General features: G+C 51.9%; 1 protein-coding gene across 25 annotated transcripts in view; it reads right to left on the reverse strand.

The window, feature by feature from the left end:
- SUDS3 (SDS3 homolog, SIN3A corepressor complex component) overlaps positions 1-18,095 on the reverse strand; it is a 61,187-nt gene that overhangs the window by 18,905 nt on the left and 24,187 nt on the right. For 8 of the 25 annotated variants that reach the window (XR_002443343.1, XR_002443344.1, XR_002443336.1 and 5 more), the window contains exons 13-16: positions 12,623-16,057; positions 8,361-8,536; positions 7,680-7,874; positions 3,369-5,460 (exon numbers count right to left, since the gene is read on the reverse strand). The gene's annotated coding sequence lies outside the window, so the exon portion shown is untranslated. Of the gene's footprint in view, positions 1-2,579; positions 2,720-2,810; positions 2,905-3,368; positions 5,461-7,679; positions 7,875-7,959; positions 8,078-8,360; positions 8,537-9,505; positions 9,599-12,622; positions 16,058-18,095 lie in introns of all 25 variants that reach the window. The other 17 variants (XR_002443351.1, XR_002443345.1, XR_002443349.1 and 14 more) reach the window with 16 other exon arrangements.

Below are 18,095 nucleotides of genomic sequence, written 5' to 3' on the forward strand. Positions count from 1 at the left end.
ATAATAAGATCTTGACACGAGCAGAGGAAATTGCATTCCTTTATCTTGGCAGTGCATGGCCCAGGCTAAGGCAGGAAGAACACAAACATCCCGAATACAATTCTCCTCTCGACAGTGGAGGTCAGCATTGAAAAAGCCAGCAGCTCCTTTGCCCCTCGGCTCTCTGTTTCATTTGCATTTCAATTCCTGGAGCTACCGAGCTCAACTGCCGAGCATCAGCCCCGCAGAGGCCAGGCGATGCTCCGGGCCGGATTCCTGCTCCACAGGGCAACCACAGAGAGAAGTCATTCCACACAACCCACGGTCACCGTACCATGAGGCATCACCAGATGCACCAGCAGGAGCTCCAGCTCAGGGGAGGAAGGCAGGAGCCCTCAGCATGCCCAGCCTGGGCACAAGCAGGTCAATGTTTCTCTGCCCATACCTGTACCAGAGCAGTGCCTCTTCTCTCCCGTTCAAGAGGAACCAACGGGCAGGCAGCGGTCCAAATTCAGTTTTTAGGCACTTGGAAAGCCAGGGCTTCCCACCCACACTGCTTCCTCCTCAGCTGGCAGCCAGCTCCCAGAAATCAGCCTGAATCTCCCTGCAGTACGGAGTTCTCCGCAGCATCACAGGCCCTTCCAGCAAGGGCCTGGGTAACAAATGGCCCAGCAGCGTGCCAGATGGCCAATAAATCCAGCCTGAACACCCACCCGCTCCTGGGAGTGCTGACTGCTGCCTGTGCCTACAGACAGGCACCGTAGATCAAGCTCAACTGGAGGTGATGGCAAAATCCATCGTTCAGAACAACTGCTTTATTAGCAGACCGGGCTGGGCATGGGAGACCACAGCAGGGCCCCGGCAGCTCCTCCAGAGCCTGACCAAGGAAGGGATCTCATCACAGGTCCTGTGCAGGCTCACTCACCCCGAGCCCAGTGCGAGAGGAACTGGAGCAGCTGCACTGTGCCCTCTCCAAGCCATCTTTGGGAAGCATAAGGTGCAGCTAAAGCTTTGATACTGGATGAGAGACTTTTTCTTGGCCACCGATCAGACTCCAATTTCTTTCCCTAAAGAACCATCTGGGACACTCTCCTGAAGGTGCAGCTGGTCTAGAAGGCAAGAGACAGTCCATCAGTACTGCAGGAAACAGGCAAATGCAACGGGCTGACAGAGAAAGGAGCGCTTCTCCATCCACAAATGCAGGGAGCTGCTCTCCTCTCCTTGCCACTTCCAGACACGGGCTGTCAGAAATGGAGATAAAACAGGACAGGGGATCACGGCAGTTGAAATCTCTCCTGTCTTTGTCTGGACACCCTCCAAGAACTCATCCAAGATGCTGACAGCTGAGGGCTGAGGATTACAGTGTGAGCAGGGACAGCTCTGCTGCACAGCCCACCTCACCCTGGAGGAGCTGGCATCTCAAAGGTAGATGGAACAGCGTGCTTTGGAGGAATTGGACACAGGGCTCAGCATGTCAAAGCTTCAGTACAGCGTCTCTGCAGCTCAGAGCAACAGCTCATGCCAGAGAAAAAAAAAAATAGCCACGAGCCATCATGCTGCAAAGATGCCATCCCCTCTGCTGGCAGCTCGAAGGACGAGCACGCACTGCCTCATTTTCTTCTGGCCCCATTGATTTTCTGCAGCTCCGTCTCCAGGTGCGCACACACGGGCAGCTTGTTCTGCCTTGCAGGAACGCTGGGGCAGGATGAGGATGCCTACAGATCACGCTGGGGGCAGAGACAGCTAAAAGGCACCACGGGACGGCTGGGTTAACACAGAAGAGGGAACAGGCACAGCCAGGCTCATGCCCACACCCCAGGACAAGGAGTGCTTTGTGCAAAAGCAAAGGTGCCCAGGTCAGAGTCAGCTCCTAGGTAAGCTCCTCATGTTCCCACCCTGGAGCCAGCACTGCCCACCCGGCAGCCTCCTTCACGGGCTCTCAGCTGTATCAAATCCAAGGCTGGAAAGCAAACCGTGGCAATTATCAGCGCATGCCGCTGTGAATGGGAATGTTCCGTAAACAAATTACATCTTGGAAGTTAATACGCGTTGCCTTAATTGAGGTCTAGCATCTTACATTTGCCAAAAAAAAATATATATATATGTAATAAATCTTACAAGTTAACAAAAAGAAAAGGGAGGGAAGGCAGTGAGTGGGCTGCGGAGCCCTGGTGCAGAGCTAGCAGCAGGCACAGCACCTGAGGAGACTCAGCCTTGCCTGTCTCGGGTTGCTCTGCTGCAAAACCAGGATTTGTACATCCCAGGGTCAGACTAATTTCTCCTGCCAGCACGGCAGCTGTATTGTAAATGGCTTTTAAATATCAAACCCACACTTGAGTGCGTCTAAGGCAAAGCACAGCACGCATCAGGGATGATTTAAAAAAAAAAAAAAAAAATCAGATAGCGTTAGAGGAGCCTGGGCCTCAGCACATCAGCTAGAGATGACTTTGGCATTCAGCACTTGCAGTGGATGGAGCTCAGCATCCCTCACCTGCCAGCTGCCAGCTCCCCAGAGTGCCTCGCTACCCCGGTGAGAAGCAGCTACGAGCTGATCCCCTGGGATTTTGCAGAGCCTCTGGTGTGCCGCCCCGGGAGCTCACCCTGCAGCTGAAGTCCCGTGGCACGCTGCACATCACACGTTCCCAGCAGACTCTTCTGCCACTGCTCTGGCAGCTCCGTCCCAGCTCGAGGCTCCCTCCTGCCAAGCCCGCGCTCCATCCAGCCCCCAGACAATCTGTCCCTATGGAAGGAGCAACGCGTCGTCCAGAGCTTTTCCTTGCCCGGAACAAGCATGGACTCGTGCCCAACGACAAGCAAGCCAGGACACATACTGCTGCACGGTGGTGGTATTTCCATCTCCTCCAGGTTACTCTCAGACACGCTGGGTGCCCGAGTGACTCCACCTCCCAGCCTGTTAGCAGGGGACTGCAAACAAGAGCACGTTCCACAGCTCCAGCCTGCCGCAGCTTTTGTCCCCAGCCCTCACCCAGCACCACGCAGCGCAGACACATGGACATGCACCCCAGCTTGCTGACAGCAGCACACGAACAGCATTGCTGTGGAGCCCCAGCTCCACACGCATGGACCTTGAGGGGTTAAATCGATAATTCTCTCTTCCTCTACCCACATCGTTAACACATCCAGGTAAGCAGGAAAGCACAGCCCCCTGACACCAAGCATTGTTTTTTCTCTCCACTAACTCCTGGGGGGACTGGTGTGTAGAAACCTTTAATGAATTTGACATCACTCCTAGCACAGAACAGCTCTACTATTTGATTCGAGGTTTAATTTGATTTCTCACTTGAATAGCTGAGACATCCTTGATACGCTTCCTCCAGCCCCCCCCCCCCCAGACAGCTCTGCCGCATACAATCAGCGCCAGGAGTCACCTGCATTCCGTCCTCCCTCCTCCTTTGCTTTGCTCTGCTCCATCTCTGCTCTTTGGGAAGGGTTTTCCACGTCACTCCTTTAAGCGATGGGAACACTGAGGTTGACCAGCGGCAGCAGTTGGAGCCCAGACGACGTGGCATGCAGAGGACCACAGTCTCCCAGCTTAGGGCACACCAGTCATCACTGCAGGGCAGCAACCACGGGAGGCAGGAATCCTTTCGACTTCCAGCTGTTGCATTCCTCCACAGAAGCAGCTCCATTTCAGCAAGGCTGGCGTCATCTACACAGCACTTCAAGAACAGCAAAGCTACAGCGCTCTGAAAACAGGGAACAAAGTTGACTCCTACGAAAATATGAGACGCGCAGGTGGAAACGTGGTGGGGTTTTGTTTATTTTAAGGTCTTCAGGTTTTTCTGGAGCCTGTTCATAGGTCAGGCTGCAACCTCAGCCTTCACAGACCCACGGACCCAGGTTCACCATCAGGACAAGAGGACCCACAGCTTTTTCCAGGAGCCAGCAAGGCAATGGAGCCCCACACCACGGCCAGACACAGGCACAGGTCTCCCCTGAGCCCTGAGAGACACCATGACCTGGGCTTCTGCTTGGCTCAACCCCCTACTCTGAGAGCCAGCACAAATAATATTGGCTTGATTGAACCTGTTCACTTCCCAAATCTCTGAAGCGCAACAGCCAATTTCAGAATCTTAAAGCAAACCGCGTGGGAGCGAAAGATGAATTTGCAGGCATTAAAGCCACAGAGCGAGGAGCAAACAGGCACCTTTGATTGAGAAATCAATGCCTGGGTTTTACAACATTTCACACTAAGCAGCAGCAGAGGAGAGCCCTGCAGATGTCTCATCCCTCCAGGGCAAGGCAGGAGAAACAAGCAGAAGGAGAAGTGAGAACCTGATGCTTCCAGAAGTCTTAGCAAAGCTAGAACGCCCTTGTGGACCCCGAGTCCTTGGGGTAAGGCACGTTTTCAAGAGATTCCTCAGATCAAACTGATGGGAAAAGAGTCCATTTCATACTTCTTTCAGAAAGGTGCTTCACCCACGTGTTCCCCTGCATCCGGCGGGCCCTGGGTACGGCTCCAGCACAGCAGGCTGAGGTCACTGGGGCAATCCCCACCCAACGCAGCACAGCACCTGCCTGCAGAGCGGCCCTGCATGCAAGAGGTTGGCCTGGAAAGGGAAAAAGAAACCCAGACTTGACTGATCAAGATGCCAGAGGGAAGGAGCAAGTCACGAAGGGAAGAGGAGGAACAATCCCTGCACCCAACAGTGGCGTGACGAGCAAGAGAGACACGCTGACAAACTGAGACAGACCACTGGCACCCCTGGTATTTTTAAAAGCTTTTTTCCTCTCGGCTTTCTTCTCTTTTGTACGCTGAAAACCCATCTTCAAAAGCAATCACAATGCCTCCAGAGGGGAAAAATACCCCAGCACAAGGCAGACTTCCCTTTAGGCAATGTGAATCTGCGTTACCTGAGTAAAAAGGCTTTTATCTCAAAACCATTCATTTCCAGAGCGCTTGACCCAAAAGGAAGTCTCCTTTATTTCTATAAAAGTCACTTTCTCCCCCAAAGCCTCGTGCTCTCTAAAGGGAGCTGCCATGCAGCTTTCTGCTCCCACTGCTGCCTGCAGAAGGCAGGGAGCAGCCCCCCGTCTCCGGGCCCCTGCTAGTCCCCTTCTGCCTGGAGATGGTGGCAGAGCTGAGGGCCGTTTGCCAACGGGAGCAGCCACATCCCACTGCTTCTGTCCTTTAGCAAGAGCTAACGCAGCAGTTGCAGTTGTTAGCAATCAGCTTGCTCCCCCCCCACAAGCTTTAAGTAAAAAGCAAGCTCTTTCTCGGAAGGAAGCCACGGGCAAGGCTGCAGCTCCAACGGCTGGGTGATTTCGAACAGCTCAGCATTGCCACCAGATAGAAATTAGCTTGTGCAGGCAACGGAGGCAGAGCTCGAGGAGACAGGCTCTGCTCGGAGAGCCGGGGCAGCCTGTCACAGCTCCGCAAGCTGCCCGCTGTGATCCGCACCTCCAGGAGCGCGCAGAGCACGCGGCGGCTGCGGAGATGTCCCCCGGCGGCACTCGTGCCTGAAATGGAGGGGAAAAACTGGTACTAGGAGCTTGGCAGGAGGAAGGAGAAACGCTGCTCGGCGCAGCTGGCCTGGTGAGACCAGCTCCCACAGCAGCCAGCTCCGTGCTGCTCCTGACGAGCAAAGCGCCCTCGTGCCAAGCACGGCACCGCGGCCACAGGATGCGGCCCAGCATTTACTGAGGGAGGGAGGGAGCAGCGTGTGCTGGGAGCATGCACCCATCTCTCACAAAAGGCACCAGATTCCAGAAGATCTGGCCTGCAGGGACACAGATGGGAGATGCAGCCTTGCACTCAGTCAGATCCTGACCCGTCAAGTCGCTGTTTCAGTGCTGATGTTTGCATTGTTCGGTGTCCAGCCCCGGGGCAGGGAACGGGCACAGCAGCACTCTTGAAGCACAAAGCTAAAACAAAACTACTCCAAAACGGGGAGAACTTGAACCCCATTCCCCAAAGCACTGAAAACAACACGTACTCCAGCACTGCTTGCATGGCATCTCTTAATTCCATGGTTTTTAAGCAGCCATGGGTGTTCCGAGCGCCTGTTACTGAGAAGCTGGCACGTGGCTGCTGAGCACAAGCTCTGCACGGGTGCTGGGGGATGTGGCTTGCACCCTGGGCTCACCCATCCTGGAGAGAGCAGGTTTACCAGGCAGGACTGGCAGCAGAGATAACGGCATTGGTGATGCTTCTTTAAGCTGAACTGCTCACCGTGCACTGAAAGGTGACAGTCAGCATAAGCCGCCCACAAAATTTTATGGAACAAACGCAGCGTGCTTCGGTTTTTATACAAACTGTCTCCGCAGAAACATTAAAACCTAACAGCAATGGGGGAAAACAGGAGGAGCCAGGATACCTGAACTGCCTTCCCAGCCAGGATGCAGTCTGCTGGAGGCACTGTATGTAGGGCGGGAGAGGGCAGCACAGGCACCCTAGCACATTTCTCACCCAATAGAGCAGCTTTAGCACTACGAGGTGATACTGCAGGCTGCAGAGGCTCAGTGCCCTGCTGACACAGCCCACCAGCATCCTGGGGCAGGCGTAGAGCAAGTCACCGACTGCAGTGCCATGCTGTAGGGGAGGGCAGCGTGCAGCCCCAGGCTCGCAGTGCTGTGTGAAGCAAAGCAGGTTTATCCCTTCGTGCTGGCACAGCCGTGCAGAAACGCAGCTCACGCTCCCCTTCCCTCATGCCGCTTTCCACCAGGTCACCAGAAACTCATTCCCACTGCATAGGAAGCAGCAGGAGGTAGGAGATGCCGAGTCGCTTCCAGGCAGGAGCCCGTCCTGGATTGCAGGGTTTGCACCTGCCTCTGCCATAGCCCTGCCTTAGTTTTTCCTTCTAAAAAGCAAGCACAAGCGTTTCATCTGCTCAAGGCATGCCATCTTCAATTCTTTGGCAGCAGCTCTGAGAATCAAAATGCTCAAAGGCAGAGGTGACCGGGTCATCTGTTTGGGTGCCTGCTAGCTATTTCAAGTTGGGCTGATTTCTGCTCGGCGTTAGCAGCATTTTCATTTTCAGGGGCTTTTTTGTTGTTCCAAGCTCTCTATTTCCCCCAGATCACCATCTCTCCAGCCTCTCTTTTCTGTACACCCCAAGGAAAAGGCAATAAAAAGAAAAAAAAAAGAGTTCCAAAGCTCTCAGGTCCTATTAAGACTACTTTTTAGGACAGCAGCGGAGGCAGGGAGAGGAAAGTTTAAGACAGACAAGCTATAGTGGAAAAATTGATCTATTAAAGTAGTGGATGCTATCAGGGAAGTGACCGATTTCCTACCAACCAGTGCAGCCGGACACATTTCTTCTAAAACAGATCTGTCTTGGCTTCTCCTCAGCACGGCAGCTCTCCCTTCTACCTGCCTGCATCGCAGCAGCCCGGCTCGACAGCTCTAATGGGGCGATTCAGTCTATTGACCTATTAGCTGCCACCTGCCTGGGACACAGCCACGGCAGATTTGCCATTGTGTAAGCAGCAGCCAGCGTAAAACCCCAAATAAATTTTCAGAGGCCGTGAGCAGTGTAATTAATCACACTGTCCATCAAAAGGCAGCAGCAGCAGGGTGGCAGGCAGGGGAGCACAGAAGGCAAGGCTGCACAAGGGGGGGGGCATCGGGGCCCCCTCCTGCTGTCTGCCCTTACCCCGTGCTGCCAGATGAGGCACAAGCCAAGAATTAAGGTCAGGCTGAAGCTGGATTCTAGGTCAAATCCCATTTCACTGCTCACCTGCTACTTGAACCTGAGCATGTAGACGTCTGCCACGACGTGCCTCATTTCTGCACGCACTTGAGGAGGAAACAAGCAGCGCTCACAGCCGGCATTTGCAAAGTTTTTAAGTTAGGAGTGCTTCAATCTGTTTCCCACCACGCTGAACTCGTGTCTTCCCTTCTCCTCAGGACCTCTGAATCTGGCACAGACCAGCTAGCAGAGCGAGAGCAGAACAGAGATGTCAAAGAAACAGAAGGAAGAGATTCAAACACCCCGAACTCGGCTCCTTCCAGCTCACTTGGCAAACGCACAGAGCCTGAATCCTCCTCGCTGCGATCTCTCCTTCTCTGCTTCCCTGCCAATGCACCCATTTGGGATGCTGGTTCTGCCGCCTACCCAGCGACCAAATTGCTCCACTAAGGCACAGAAAGAAGTCAGGTGATTGCTTAGGAGAAAAAATATATATATATATACACACATAGACACGCATATATATAAAAATGTATGTATATGTAAGAGGCCTCAAATTTTAGAGAGTTTAGGACATGGCACACCTCTGCTTCAAGATGGAGTGCCACATTGCCTGGCAGCAAGGCCCTCTCTAGACAGCAAACAGAAGAGCTTGCCCCTGAGAGAAAACCTTCACACCATCTCCACTTCAGAAAGCCATCCGGGACTCCTGGAGATGCTTCAACTCACCAGGACCTCAGCAGAGGCAAGTCAGGAGCCAGCAGGACCTTTCTGAAGGGAGCTGACAGACGGACAGACATCGTGGCTGCGCCCTCTGCTTCTCCCATTTCGCATCCCCCTCGGCCAAGCAGGGTGGTGAACACGAGGGCGTCCTTGTGCTGCAGGAAGAGAGGCGCAGCCCTAATCTGAAAAGACAGAGACAAGAAAAACTTCTATTTCCCTGCCATTGAACCGGAGCCAAACGAGACGACAGCACACGTCTCAGGGCTGTGGTGCATCTGAAGTGCTCAGCCAAGCCCTGAGCTCAGAGCACAGCCCATCCCAGGGCCGTGCCCGCTGCTGGCTCCCTCCGGGTGGCTGGCATCCCTCCTGCTCCAAGCGGATGCCGCTTCTCCAAGCAACATTGATGCAGCGCCGAGCGAAAACCCTCCTCAAAGGGAGGGGGAAAAAAAAAAAAATCTATTCCAGCCTTTGAGCCACGCTATTAATATTTCATCTTTCCTTTTCTGCCAGAAGAAAGTAAATTCCTCCCGCCAGCTGGGCTGCTATCTCACCACCACGTATCTGAGTCTCAGCCCTGGCTGCCAGCCCCTCCACACAGATGGCAAATGCAAGGCTCATATCCCCTCCACACAACCCCTTCTGCGTCCCCTCAGCGGCGGGCACGGTGGCACCAGAGCCAGCAGCACACTGGGGCAAGGCACTGAGAGGCGGGCAGGGCTGGGCTGAGCACCCTGCAAAGCAAAACTCCAGGCAGATCCAAGGATTGCACACGAGTCCTGTGTTGGGTCCACCCAGATGGGCCTTCAGGTCACACCACCCATCCCTGGCTGCTGTGGTTGGAAGGCATCTGTCAGCTGCTGCCATCACAAAGCGAGCTGCCAGCCCACCCCCATGCAAGCTATCCATCAGGCATCATCTATGTCGAGCTAGTTGTTTTTTTTTTTGTTTTTTTTTTTAGTTTAAACTTAATGTCTGTAAAGTATTTTGCCTTTAAATTATTCTGCAGACTCAGTCAGTTAAACAGTGCTTTCCAGTCTAGACAGAACAATCTTGTTGTCAGTGAAACAGATTCACCCTGACATCCCCACGGCGCGTGGTGATGCGGTTGCTATTTTGGAAGAAAGAAGACAGCTAAAAGCTCTTTCTCTTACGGCTCTGAAACATGATTCCTGTCCACTTGGCTTCAAACAAACACCTCCATAAATGATCCCCCGCTTTTGGTTTGATGGCTCCCTGTCAGGCACCTGCATGGATGGAGAAAGGGGGAATGAATGGCTCTGCCTGCTCCCAAACACAGACCTGCCCGATTCTCCCAGGCCGTGGGGCGAGCTTTGGGTGATCAGCATGGAGCTACAGCTTGAGGGAGACGTTAAACCATGCCACAATTCATTCTGCAAATCAGCTGTGCCCCTGTGTCTCTGTCGGTGCACGGCAAACGCTTCTGTTCCTTTATAATTAAAAGCCTCTCCTGCCCCTCTTGAAATAGCTGCACAAAGGAAAAGGTGAAGCAGACGAAGCATCTGACAGCACTTCATGTCTAGCCAGGCTGGAGCCCGCGGAGCTCTAAGAGTGAAACAGCCTGATCAAACCAGAAATCGTATTTCCCCCTTTTGCTCTGTCGGTGACAGATCCTTGATGTCTGCAGTCAGAAGCAACAAATGCCATTTGGGGATCTTTTCATCTCCTCTTGCAGTAACACAGCGACCTGCCCACCCCAGCACAACGCTGGGCTTTTTCCAGCCCTGTCTCTAAGCCTGCAAATGCTCTGCTCTGGCTGGGAATGCAGCCCCCTCGCTACAGGGGATGCAGGAAGATGATGCAAGGGGAGAAGAATTGGAGTGCACCAATGGGCCCTTCTGCAGGGTAGCAAAGGGCCCTTTTAGCTGCTTTTAACCCTCAAAAGCCTACAAACCTCCAGGAGCTGCCCCATTCTAAACAGGCTGCATCATACACCTGCATTGACATTTTGCAGTGAATCATCTGCAAACGTTCTGCTTCCAGGAAAGCACATCCGCCCCCAAACATCCAAGCAGCAGAATGCCTCTGTGTATTCCAACAGGAGAAACAAAATTCAGGAAGCAAGGAGGACTTGCTTTTTCCTCTTGCACAGCACTGCCAGACAGTAGCAGAATGTAAGTGCTGCACAAGAGAGCTGCCCTAGGACCGCCTGACCGCGTCCCCAGCCACCAGCACGGGCACCAGCACTCAGAGCCCCTCCAGCCAGAGCACATGGTGCCACAGATGGCCCGGGAGACGAAGCAGAGCAGTGAAAGATGCACGATTCCAAGAGGCCGGCTGCATGAGTCACAGCGAGGCACTGGCTGCTCTGCTGGTACCCACGGAACAGCACGAGGGGAGCAGAGGGAGCAGCAGAGAGGTACCAGCTCGTACTGCACCAATTCTCAGCGAGCACAGAACCCGATGCCTTCAGCTGGCTTGAGAGCATCGCACAGCGACATCCGCCTCTGAACCTGATACTGCTCTGCACCTTTCAAGGAACCCAGATGTAAACCTCTCTGCTCCTTGCCCTACTTCTGCTGATCCCTCTCTTACAGTGACATGAACCCCAGCGGCCTGACCTAGCTGAGCAATCCCAAGTTCAGCCATCTATCAGCTTCCCTGGGAATTGCAGTGGCTCCGTGCTCCCTCCACCTGTGCTTGCAACAGCCCAGCCCTGCACCCAGATGCACAACAAATGCACAGACAGAGGCAGCACGATCCTCCTAGGACGGAGAGCATTAATGCACGGGCAGAACTGGGTCTGGAGGGTATAAGTGCTGAAAAACAGATGCACACAGCACCTCATTATCACATTCATAAAAGCCCAGACACTGCTAAGAGGGCCTCCATCAATTTCTCTTTGCCCTGGGTAGTAACAGACCAGCTGATCACCCAGGATTTGGGCTACGCAGACAGCACAGCTCTACTCAGGTGCATTGCCAAGAACAGGTCGATGCATCATCCTGAATTTCCCCATGTGATCAGCACAGGTCTCCTTCAACGCACACACCTCAGCTCGGTCCTGCAGTGGAGAACAGATGCTCAGGATCCAGGCTGGATCGAAGGAGCAATTGCTATCCCCCAGCCCCGGGCCAGAAGCTCCCCATGGAACCCACGAGCCGGGAGAGTGACTTGAGAGCAGGGCAGGAGGCACTGAGCATCCTGCACCAGCACTGAGGGCACGGAGCATTTCAGCACTGCGTCCCTATTTCACTTCTCGTGGCTCTTGAGCTGAAAGAGTTTGATGACTCCCCAGAAATGCCGAGCCAAGAAGCTTTTAAAACTACGGAACTGCCTTCTTAAGATGCACGTAGCTAATCCAGTCTTAAAACTAATGATTTAATTTACCTTAGGAGAAGCACGCCAGCATAAATGAGCATCTCCCAGTAGTATAGCAGAAGCATGTTTTATCTGGAGATTATGTTGATTAAATCATCAAGTGCCATAATCTTCTCTCTTCCCATTTCAAATAAGGGGAGGGGGGGGAAGCCCTAAAAATATAGATATCTGAGGCACAGCAGGGAGCTGCACAGCCAGCACCAAGCGCTCTCCTTGCACAGCAGAGCACGCAGGCAAAGCTCCCTGTGCTGGAAGGAGCCACTCCAGCCAGTATCAAGCAGGAAATGAATTCACTTGCACAGGACTGGAGAGACACCAGGAGATGCAGGCTGGAGGAGCTTAGAGATAGCATGGTTACATGAGACACATGGAGCTGCTGTTTGAAGCCACCGTGTCTCCTGCTGACAGCAGGAGAGGATGGGATTTCAGGCCACAGATACAACATGTTTGGATGCACAAGGTGTTTAAGCCCCCAGAGCTGCTTCAGGACAGCTCATCAGCTCCGCATCCCCGCTGCCCTGCTCCTTGAGCTGTCGCTCTCCTTCATCCCCTCCTCCTTGGGACCAGCTCCACAGCTCCACACAGTAGGCTGTCCTTCCACACAGGGCTGCAGGCTGGTGTGCAGCTTCCTCCACCTGCCCTACAAATCTGCCTTCTTGACCGGGCTTTCACTCTGCAAACATAACCGAGAAGTCAGATCGAAGTTCTCGAGGCTATAAATCTCCTTGCAGGATACAAGTTACACAAGCTGCAAATTCAAGTGGCTTAGATACAGGGAGGCAATGCCTTAGCAGAGGGGAAAAAGACAGGAGGCTGCTTTAAACTCCTTCCTCCTAGCTCTCATCTCCTTATCTCTGCTTGTTCCTCCCTCTCTCTCAGCACTGAAGCAGGGAACAAACCACCCACCCCGAAGAATCAACAAGACCCACCTTGACACGCAGCCATCACCTGCTGGTGCTGGGTTTTCAGACAAAGCCTTCTTCCTTCAGGACTCAATTGCAAACACTTTCCTGGAGCTCTCTGCCACGTCATCGTGCTTGGGCACTTCACCTGTAACGGCTTTGTGTGCTGGCTGTTTGGATTGCACACAGAGTGCTCCAGAGCCCACGGGCAGGGCACTTCAGAAACAGAACACCTTTTATTTAAAGCCGATTCAAACCCGCAGCGGTGAGTTTGAAAGCTTCCCTGGAGAATGACAAAGGATCTTGTTAAGCTTACAGCAGCAGAGAAGGGGTTCAAGGCCAAAACAAATTGCTAGGACAGAAAGCTCCCTCTGAAAAAGCAAACTCCAAGCATTGCTTATGCTGACCCCCGGCACAAACAGGGCTCCGGCAGGCTATCTGTATTTACAAGGCCAAACCTCAACGTGAGCGATACTGACTCGCCCTTCCAGCCAGTTGTTACAAGAGTCAGTGACAGGGTTTACGAAATCAGTGGGTTTCTGTGAAGGAAGGGTGCTCATCAGATGTAGATTGGTTTGCTTCTTTGAAAGCTGAGGCAAACAGCAAGCTTCTGCCAGCACTTCTGGATGTGAGCTGCAGCAGCCACGGTCACCCTGCCTCCATTTCCCCATACGCAGAATAATTATTCCACTGTTGTAAAAGCCTCGAAGCCTTCAGAAGAGAGACGGTGTTAGCTGGCATGTTATTTCAGTACCAAAAAGGGGAACTCTGTTCAGCCAGCAGCAGCCCAGCTGACCCCATGAGGAGAAACCACCTGGTGCCAAGGAACCACACGTCCAGGTTGGCTAAGGAGGCACTTTCTCAGCACGAGTTTTTCTGAGAGAAGAGAGGAGCGTGCAGACTTGCAGCTCCATGGAAGCCGTGAGAGTGTGATGTGTTTTAATTACTCTTCAAGCCTGTGGTCTGTCGCAGCTGCTACGATGGCATAGTTGCTAGGAAAACGTTGCCCACGCAGTCCAGCTTTCACTGTGCCAACATCCACTACTTGGTCCCTATAGATGCTCAGCGAGTATCAATGAATGTCAACAGGTGCCATTTTTTTTTTTCACATGGAGAATAACATAGTTTTGCTTCATCCACACTTCCATGTCAGCCACCATTCTATCAGGCTGCCCCTCTGCTGCCATCGGTCACACAGTGACCAAATGTAATGGGACATTGGTGGGAAGGTTCAGCCTCTACTGCCATCCCACCAGCATCCGCCTCTGATGGCGTGGGCTGACATCGTAAAATAGGAGGCATTACTTTCAGAGCAGCCCTTGTATACCTGGACTTCGGTAAAATGATTCAAGTGGAAAACTGTAATTTCAGAACAATTACTCACCTCCTTCTGACATCATTTTGAAGCAGAAATAACCTATTCTGACTCCTTCTGCAAGCACTTCTGCCTTTCCAGGTGTGAACAGCATCTCCCTCCCGGGCACTGCGCCTCTTTTAGTTCAATTAACACGGCTCCCAAAAGAATGAGCACTTCAGTATTTTATATGAAACATCTCTGAACACACTAATGCCACTTGTCTTCTGCAGGACCCTTGTTCCAGACAGACCTGACACTTTGACAGCATCTTCACATTCATTTTCCCTGAGCAAATGCACCATTACACAAAGTTTAATTTTTAGAAGGGGTAGGAAATCTCTTCCTCTGAGTAAACATCGGATGAACATCTATGCACTGCATGGAATTACACGTCAAGCCACTCGATAAAACCAACTTATCTGCCAGGAACATGTTTGACAAATCTTCAGTACAGACGCCTTCCCCCCTTCCTTTAAATTGTACACAGAGTCCTCAAAATCCAGAGGAAGGGAGGGGTTTCCAACTCATTGATCATCCTCCTTATCCTGCCAGCACCACATGCACTTGTGCTTAACCCTCACTGCTGGGACAGCTGTCTTTAGAAACAAGGATTTTGAGAATATATGGAGAGAGAGAGGCATCACAAAAAGACACAGAGGTTGCTTTCCCTCCACCCTGGCTCCCAGAGCTTGTTGCAGCAGGAAGAACAAGAGCTGCCTGCAAACAACATCATTTCCATGTCTTCTTCTCTTAAAATAGCAGACAGCCCTGCAGGCAGGACAGACCCAGGGAGCACACTTGCTGCCTTGGTGACACAGGCCACCAAAGTCATGTCACTCTGCTGCTGCTCACTCACTGCAGCTCATTCTCTCCTAGGGATAAAAGTCGGTCAGGGGACATGCTCCTTACTACAACGCTCTCAACAGACCGGACTTATACATCCTATAATTTTTTTCTAATGTATTCCCCTTCTCCCCAGGATGGAGGCAGAAAACCTTCCCAGCACCTCAGAGCCCCCAGCCGTCAGGCAGCTTTTCCTTTCCTTCAGCTCCACGATGCCACGGCAAGCCACAGGCAGGAGGCAGAAAGCTGCCAGCCCTCAGCAAGATGGATTTAATTGTCTCTACCTCGTTAGTTCCAGACTGGAGGGAGAGATCCTCCTTTTTAGTGTCACCTTGCAGCGGGCTCTGGTCCTCTCCGAGCTGTGCCGCACCAAATCCTCTTCTTCTGTTGCCGTCTCTACTGACAGCGTTGTTACACACTCAACATCCTGTACGAGCAAACAGTTAATTATCCCCTGCGAGTTACCATCTGTCAGCTGATCACATTAACAGACCATTCTCATTCCCCCCCCACCTACTGCAAAGGAAAAAATGCTCTTTTCTCATGGTTCATGCCATTTTACTATGGACAGACAATTAACTTCGTATAGCCCACTACTAGAGGCCAGCTGATTAGTAGTAACTAATTACACAGAAACCATCCGGTCTCCTGTTCCAGGCTGAGCCTCAGCCTTCTCAGCTGGAAAGAGAAGAGGGTAAGCCTGGAGATGACACGCTGAGAGGCATGGATGAAGTTCTGATGTGGCTGCCCTAACACCCCGAGGAAAGCTCAGCTAAGGGAGCTGAAGGGGACCGCTCTCCTCCTCGTGTCATCACTGCACTCCTGTGCCTCAGCTTCCCCGGCTGAGTAAGCACGTATGTTCTCACTTACTTCTCTCTGCAGAAGCCTTTGAGATTTGCCCATCAAAAATATGGTGTGGTTAAAATCACTGCCAAGACAGACAGCAGCAGGCTCTGGATGCACTTCACAGCACTGACCATGCAGGAAGCAGGATGTTCCGGCGCTGACACGAGCGTCTGCCACCCTTTTTGCTCAGTAGCAATCAAGATTGCCACAGCAACAGGAGACAGAGTAGAGAAATATCTCACTGGGATGTATGTGGTTGTTTTCTAGTGGATTGACATAAGAACTCGTTTATAAATACGTCAAGAGCATGTCGGTGTGAAATTGGAAATGAGAGCGGACGGCAGCACGGCGAGCGAAGTACGTGGGGTGAGGAGACGAAACACGCAGGTTAACCTGAACGAGCTGCAGACCGAGACCTGGGGGAAAACACAGAATCTCAGCTCTAATCAACTCCATTGAATAAGCAATGGAAACCCTTCTCACCAATGCAAACAGCATCGTGATTGCGTGCCTTTGTGCTGTCACAGTCCCACTGAGCCCCAGCCTCCACCTCCCCCCGGCATCGTGCAGTGCACAGTGAGGCTGCAGCTGCCTGCTTTCCCCCTGGGGAGGCCTGCTGGAGGCTTCTAGCATCGCTGCCATCAGCCAAGCTGCCTAACAACGGTAAGCAAAGAGGGACAGTAAGGTCATGCCGGGGACTGAGTTCTTCCCCAAAACCATTTAAGAGGTTCATTCAGGCAGTCAACAGCACAAGAGCAGATCTGACACCAGGTGAGACAGGGCAGAGCAAAAACCAGCCCCGTGGGAAGCGGGAGGCTTTGCCAGGCTCTGGTGATGCTGGTTGGGTTGAGCAGCCAGGCAGGGAAAGCTCACCCTCACCACCCCTCACAGCACGTTGCCCTAACGTTACAGCAGCAGGCTCCCGAGAGAAAGCTGCTCCCTGGATAAACCAAGGGAATAGGTGACACCTAACCAAGCAGCAAGTTGATTCAGCAAGGTGTTTGGCAACAAAAAGATAGAAAAGCAGTGAAAATGGTTACTCGTTAATTAAAGAAATGTAGCAACGCTTCCTAGTTTGAGTAAATGTGCAACAGTGTTGTAGCAGGGGGTCATAGCAAGGCACAGTCCATGGGTGCACGAAACAGCAGGACCAACACTTCCCTGGGTTTTTGCCTTTGCTTGCCTGACTGGCCACATCTGCATTAAACCCCCATTTCAGAGTAAGGAAATACCCACCAGGAACACCTTGCTGCTCTGCAGTTCAGCCCAGGAATACAACAGGAACAATGAAGAGCTGAGGCATGGCTCAGATGGGAAACCCCATAACGCCCTCTGGTAGAAAGGGAGAATACCTCTGCTCTGAGGCTTCACAGATTAACACCGTTAATTACATCAAGAGCAAAAAGGAGCAGGCATGCCTTGTGAAGGCTTCAGCCAGTATTCGAGGCTGCCCAGAACCACCACAGAGCCTATGAGAATGTTGCAAAGGTGTTCAGCACTCAGCTAGCAGAGGGCAGACACGTGCAGGAGAGGTTGCAACACAGCAGTCCGGAACACACGCTGATCCCTATGGACCTCAAAATATCAATATAAAAAAAAAAAACATAATAGTTTTGAGTTGTTTTAGGGAAGAACAAGACTGATGACTGAGCGAGGGTTGGTAACTCCAGCAAGTTTTGCCAAGCTGTTTCTCTCTCCTGAACTGTAAAGCTCCTTACTTGATACAAAATGAGACCGAATCAGTACTCCAGGGCTAACATACCAACACTACCACAGCACACACAACCTGGGCCCAAAAATCCAAGCAACACTTTTCTGCCATGTCTCATGCTCTTCAAGACAGTCTTAAACCAAGGGCTTTAATAATTCCCAGTTTTAATGGATGAAACTTCTACTATGACAGAAATCCCTTCCAACACAACATCTGCCTCCCATGTTCATACCAAGTTTGCACGATCTCATTAACTGATTTACTACTGTCAATATTCAGTCTTCTACACTACCCAGTGCCTCCTGGTATATGGGATTTGGAACACTGGTTCCCAAAAATGTCAAAATAAGCAAGCAAAAACCTTAAGATACAATTTTTAAACACTGATTTACATTTGCAGTCATTTTAATTAAAGATCATTAGCTTTCATTACCTGCCATAGACATTAAATAAACAGGGGAGATTTGAAGGCAATCACTGTCAGGAGAATCCTAACTCAATAAAAATAAGGAACATTAATAAAGTGGAATGAAAAATGCATGCCTCATCACTTTCTGTCCCGGTACTTTTTCCTCTCGGGATTTGGGATAGAGTATGTGGATGAAAAGTAGAATTAACTGGAAAATGACAAGGCTAGCTCAGGCACAGTGGGCAACGGATGGTTTGCACAGGAGGCAAATCCAAGATTGACGAAATAACTCAGCAGCTGTTTCTAGGAGAGCTAAATCTATTGGTTCTGATGG

The sequence above is a fragment of the Numida meleagris genome, chromosome 14 (genome assembly GCF_002078875.1).
Source record: "Numida meleagris isolate 19003 breed g44 Domestic line chromosome 14, NumMel1.0, whole genome shotgun sequence".
In the NCBI taxonomy this organism is placed as follows: Eukaryota; Metazoa; Chordata; class Aves; order Galliformes; family Numididae; genus Numida; species Numida meleagris.